The 6,200-nt window shown below is 43.3% G+C and overlaps 1 long non-coding RNA gene across 1 annotated transcript; it reads right to left on the reverse strand.

Moving 5' to 3' along the window:
* Positions 1 to 1,775: 1,775 nt before the first annotated feature.
* LOC116972278 lies at positions 1,776 to 4,439 on the reverse strand. Its single transcript, XR_004411756.1, has 3 exons — positions 4,334 to 4,439; positions 4,076 to 4,219; positions 1,776 to 2,342 (listed from the first exon to the last, which is right to left on the reverse strand). It is a non-coding gene; the product is annotated as an uncharacterized LOC116972278 (long non-coding RNA).
* Positions 4,440 to 6,200: the final 1,761 nt, after the last annotated feature.

Consider the following 6,200-nt stretch of genomic DNA (forward strand, 5'->3'; position numbering starts at 1 on the left):
ACAATCTCAAATATTTTGGGAGGTGGAGATGGTGCCTGATGAACTAGAAAGTGAATCGCAAAGTGAATTGGATTCCAAGTTATGGAATGAAACAGTACAAATCTTGGCTGCTTTCCCAAGGGATTTCAAGGCAGCCGTAGACTTGCTAAAGTGAACAAATTGGACTAATTAAGCAGGCAATAAATGAAGGCAAGTTGTAATGGAGTGGCCTTTTGGGACTGAGAGTTTGCAGATGACACTAATGTGTGTGGTATCATAGAGTGACGATTGTTATCAAAAATTACAGCTAGATCTAAATCAGTTGGGCAAATGGTCTGAGCAATAGTTAATGGAGTTTAATCTTAAAGCACACGGTATTGGGGGTTCAGTATTGATGTGGATAGAGAACTGGCTGGCAGACAGGAAGCAGAGAGTAGGAGTAAACAGGTCCTTTTCACAATGGTAGGCAGTGACTAGTGGAGTACCGCAAGGCTCAGTGCTGGGACCCCAGCTATTTACAATATATATTAATGATTTTGACGAGGGAATTGAATGCAACATCTCCAAGTTTGCGGATGACACGAAGCTGGGGGGCAGTGTTAGCTGTGAGGAGGATGCTAGGAGGCTGCAAGGTGACTTGGATAGGCTGGGTGAGTGGGCAGATGCATGGCAGATGCAGTATAATGTGGATAAATGTGAGGTTATCCACTTTGGTGGCAAAAACAGGAAAGTAGACTGTTATCTGAATGGTGGCCGATTAGGAAAAGGGGAGATGCAACGAGACCTGGGTGTCATGGTACACCAGTTCATTGGCTATATTTAAGAGGGAGTTAGATGTGGCCCTTGTGGCTAAAGGGATCAGGGGGTATGGAGAGAAGACAGGTACAGGATACTGAGTTGGATGATCAGCCATGAACATATTGAATGGCGGTGCAGGCTCGAAGGGCCGAATGGCCTACTCCTGCACCTATTTTCTAGGTTTCTAATCTAGAAAAGTGCATGGTGTTAAATTTTTTGAAGATATTTGAGGATATGGTTGGTTAAATGGACAATGGCAGTGGTACATTTAGAACTTCAGAAGGTATGTGATTAGTATAGTATACTGCTGGCTATTGAAAAATGGCTGACCGGCAGAAACCAAGGATTGGGAATAATTAGGTGGGTAACACAGGAACCCTGATTATTCAGTCTTCTTCAACTTGTTGGATGAGGAAGCCAAATATCACATTTCCAATTTTACTGATGATACAAAACTTGGGAAATGTTTGAGCAGTGAGAAGGATGTAAAGAGGTTTTAAAGGGATAGAAACAAGCTGTGGGCCAGATCATAACAGAAGGAATATAATATGGCAATGTAAAGTCATCTACTGCAGCTCACAAAACAAGTTTAAATTGCTTTATTGTTGTGTGCACTGAGATACATGGAAAAGCTTTTGTTTGCATGCTATGCAATTAAATCAGGTAATACTGTACATAAATACAATTAAGCCATACACAAGCACAATAGGTGGAGAGAGGAGAAACATGCATAGTGCAGCATACAATTTCTCAACATTGCAGCATAATCATTTATGAGAAAAAGTCCAATGTTCACAATGATGTTGGTTGGAAATTAGGAAATGTATCCTAGTTTTTGGAAGGACCGTTCAGATTTCAAATAACAGGGGAAGAAGCTGTTCCCGAGTCTGAAGCTACACGCTTTCAAGCTTTTATATCCTCTTTGTGGTGGAAACAAGGAAAAGTGGTCATGACAAGGGTGGAAAAGGTCTTTGATTATGTTGGCTGTTTTCCCCAAGGGAGTGAAGTGTAGATGTAATCAACGGTGGGAAGTCTGGTCTGTGTGCTGGAGTGATCCACAACTCTGCAATTTCTTGTGGTCTTGGGCAAAGCTGTTCCCAAACCAAGCTGTGATACAACCCGGCAGTACGTTTTCTACAGTTCAACTGTAGAAGTTGGTACGAGTCTATAAATTAATGTCAAATATCCTTGTCTTCTGAGGAATTAGAAACGATAGTATGCTTTTTTGGTGATGATGGAATTCAGTGGCTCATATTATTTCCTTAATCTAAATCCATTCTGTGCTTTAACCCAATAAGGCGGGTTCAATTATGTCAATGTACAAATTGGAAGTCTGGACCATTGTCCTGGTGATTCCGGCTACCATCATCATAATCAGCTGCCCGATGGTACTGCAGACTGGTGTTGTGGTGATCTGGAGGATGAAGCGTACCACCGCCATCTTGCTGGAGGGAGCAATAAGAAGCAGGATCCATCCATTCCTTTCTGAAAACTTGAGGTTATTTTCAACATGGCATCCATCTCTAATGGTTAGGGCAGTGCCTCATACTCTGGATCGAACCCAGCTGTAAAAGATAGAATAGTTTATGGGCCATTGTTTGGAAAGTGAACCAAAAATGTCACACATGTGATCAGATGGCATCACATAAATTAATACATTAAAAAATTATTGTAAGATTAATCTTATTCATTGCTATTTTCCTACCTACAGAACTATAATGCATCTGCTAAAGATATGAACATTCTAGCTTTTTAAAATTCACAGGGTTTGTAAGATAAAACCGAGTTATGAAAAAAATGTCTCCGTGTGAGGTCACACACGTGACCAGTCATGCTTGACCTCTGACCCTGGACAAACATTGTCAGCATAACATTAAAAATTCTCTTGATAACTTCGAATAAAATATGACCAAGATGCCCCATCTAAACTAGTCCAATTTGCTTGCATTTAGCCCATATCCCTCTAAACCTTTCCAATGCATGTACCTGTCCACATATCTTTTAAACTATAGGTAGGTGAGAGGGGAAAATTTAATAGGGAACTGAGGGGCAAGTTTTTCCACTTAGAGAGTGGATGGTATAAAGAACGAGCTGCCAGGGAAAGTATTTGAGGGACAATAACAATATTTCAAAGATACTTGGACAGGCTTTCAAGAGAGAGCTAGATAGGGCTCTTAAAAATAGCGGAGTCAGGGGATATGGGGCGAAGGCAGGAACGGGGTACTGATTGGGGATGATCAGCCATGATCACATTGAATGGCTCGAAGGGCCAAATGGCCTACTCCTGCACCTATTGTCTATTGTCCATGGATAGATAAGATTTAGAGGGATATGAACCAAACGCAAGTAATGAGACTAGTTTAGATGGGTCATCTTGGTTGACAGAGTAAAGTTGGGCCAAAGGGCCTATTTCTGTGCTGCATGACTATTTAGAAAGTATTGTTAGCTGGTGCACAATTATAAACGTAATAGATTATTGCGATGGAAAGACACTGGCACCATCTAGTGTCAAAAGATGCACAAAATCAAGGAGTTTCTGGTCTGGTGTTGCTCAAGTGAAATATCAGATGCAGCCAGTTAAATAACTCTGTTCGGTTCCTAAAGTCATGCGTTCATTAAGCACAAATCTACTGAAGCAACAGATTTCATGAAAGACATCTCAAAAGATTACGGATTGTTCTTTAATCAACATTCATTATGATGTTTCTCTCTTCAGTGATGTTTCCTGATGGGCTGAATTTTCCAGCATTTTTGTTTTTTTATTTCCAACATTTGCCATTTTTTGTTCAAATTTACCTCTAATATCCCCTGCTAGTAGTGCTAGACTAACAGACTGAAGATGGGTCACAACCCACAATGTTGGCTGATCATTGAGGTTTGCATGACCCATTGAGCAACACATTTTGTTTTTTGATCAAGATTCCAGCATCTGCAGATTCCCGTGGCACTAAATTACCGTGTAGTTTCTTGACATTTAATGATTGGGGCCAGCGAAAAATATAGACCTTTGATGCTTGCAACTTGCATTTATGTAATTGAGATCTTCAAGAAAATGTCAGCTTGTGTACAATTGATTCACACAAACCATATTGTGTTAAGTTGTGTGATACCTACTACCCAGCCTGAATCTGAACTCCCAGCCCGAACTTCGCATCTTTTGTGACGAAGCACTACAAATAAATAAATAGGACATCCAGACAAAATAAATGTAAATGGCAGGCTTGGGGAATACATTTTTTCTGGTGATTTTTAAAAGACGGTCAGTGAGGAATAAATTACTCTTTTTGGTTGTTCTTACCAGAGGCTTTGTTGGAATGAGTGAGGGAACATTGCAGATGCTCTGGATCTCCTCGGGCAAGACGGCAACTGTCAGTGTGCAGATTGGCCAGGTTAAGCTCATTGGTCCACAGAAGGTCCATGATAGCCAAGATCTGAGAGCAATCTTTAATAAAGAAAAACATTTTTTTAAAAATCAACAGTAAAGGCATCTAAATTAAACATTTTTTGAATTGAAAATCTCTTTTTGAATGTAAATGTTAACACTTACATGGACGACTGGTGACTTCTGCTTGCCCAAGACAGCAAAGGAGGGTTGAGGAGGAAGGTTACTGGGAGTTGATGTCCTCCGTATCCGTTGGTGAAATCGGAGATAGAGACAGAGGCAAGGGCACAAGAGAATCAGTGAATTAGTTTAGTTTAGAGATACAGTGCAAAAACAGGCCCTTCGGCTCACCGAGTCTATACCGTACAGCGATCCCCGCACATTAACACCATCACTATCACGCACAGTAGAAGCAATTTATAATTTTTACCGTACCCAATTAACCTACAAACCTGCACGCCTTGAGTGTGGGAGTTAACCAAAGATCTCAGAGAAAACCGACACAGGTCACGGGGAGAAGGAACAAATTCCATAGAGAGCACCCGTAGTCAGGATCGAACCCGGTATCTCTGGTGCTGTAAGGCAGCAACTCTACACTGCGCCACCATTCCGCCCTTGGTTGAGGCAGCAGTTGGCTGAGGTCTGGAGATGCCAGATGTCGACAGTCCCCCTTAGTTCTCCCACGCAGGGTCCTCCTTCGTTCTCCGCAGCGCGTCTTCTTTGATTTTCCCTCTTGGCGGTCCCCCAATGCCGGATTCTCCTTTGTTCTCGGCGGAGCATCTAACCTCCGGCACCCACTGCCAACCCTACTCCACTTCGACCGCCGGCTCAACCTTCTTGCCAACTGCTGACACGACCTCCTCGCAAGCCACCAGGCCAAATTCTATCGTCGCCGGGTCCACTCTTGAGGGCTCCGTAGCTCCGACCCAGAGTTCAGCCACAGGGATGCGTCAACCAGCTTCTCCCACCGCTCGTGGCTTCCTGGGAGGCATCTGTTCTGTTCTGTTTCTTGTCTGTTATGATGCCTTGGGTTTCCCAGAAACAAGCTGTGTCAGGGTTATGCTGCTCTGGCTCTCCTCTATGTTCATACTGGGTCTTTTCCTCCTCCCCGAGACCCCTTTTGCTTTCATTCGGCCAGTGTTGAGTCGCTGGCACGTTGCTGGCAGTCATCTCGGAGTAGGTCACCGATGTCTTCAGGAAGACCTCTCGGTGGTTCCCCACGCCGGCTCTTCCTTTGTTCTCAGCGGCGCGTCCAACCGACCGTCAACCCATCCTTGACCCCCAGCCCAACCTCCACATCTACTGTCTAAACCTGAGAGCTGGGTCTTTGATCACTCATCCTCAGTAGCTCTACAACCGCCGATCTGTCACATCTTTCAGTACAGATCGATCTCAAATTAATATCCAAGACACTGCAGGTTTATCAGTAAATTATAGTTGTTCTTCATTGTGCTTCTTTTGTGATCCTGGGATTTTTCTGTCCTGCTAGCAGTGTCCTCCCAGAGCATGTCAGGATCCTGGACATCTTTCTTTTGGCTAAGTCCTTGTGGTGAATCGAATAGTATTGCACAGTGGAGACCAGCCTACTTCACCAATGACTATCTCCATCCCCTTCTGGTCTGTGGTGATGCTTTAGTTTCCCCAGAGACGAGAAGTGTCAGGGCTCTATTGCTCCTGCATGTTCATGGCTGGGCCTTTTCCTCCTACTTTTAATCGGTGTTGACTTGGTTGGGCCTCTGTCCTCTGGCAAGTAGAGGCTTCATTCCCAGACTCCTTGGCTTTCAGGTGCACATTTCTTCTGGCAAGGGGTGTGAACCTGGAAGTTTGGACATCCTGCAATGTTGGAGTTAACTTTCAAGTATCTATTTTCTTGCAAGTGCTGCAGCTAGGGAGAGATTATTGGGTTGAAAGCAGGGATAGTTTAGAAAACCTTTCTTCAGGGGATCCATTAGGTTCCACATCTCTGGTTTCTCAGACAAACTATTATAACCTTCTTAACCTTCTTCCAGATTTATCATTAGACCTTGGTAAAGAAGCAGAT

The sequence above is a fragment of the Amblyraja radiata genome, chromosome 4 (genome assembly GCF_010909765.2).
Source record: "Amblyraja radiata isolate CabotCenter1 chromosome 4, sAmbRad1.1.pri, whole genome shotgun sequence".
NCBI lineage: Eukaryota > Metazoa > Chordata > Chondrichthyes > Rajiformes > Rajidae > Amblyraja > Amblyraja radiata.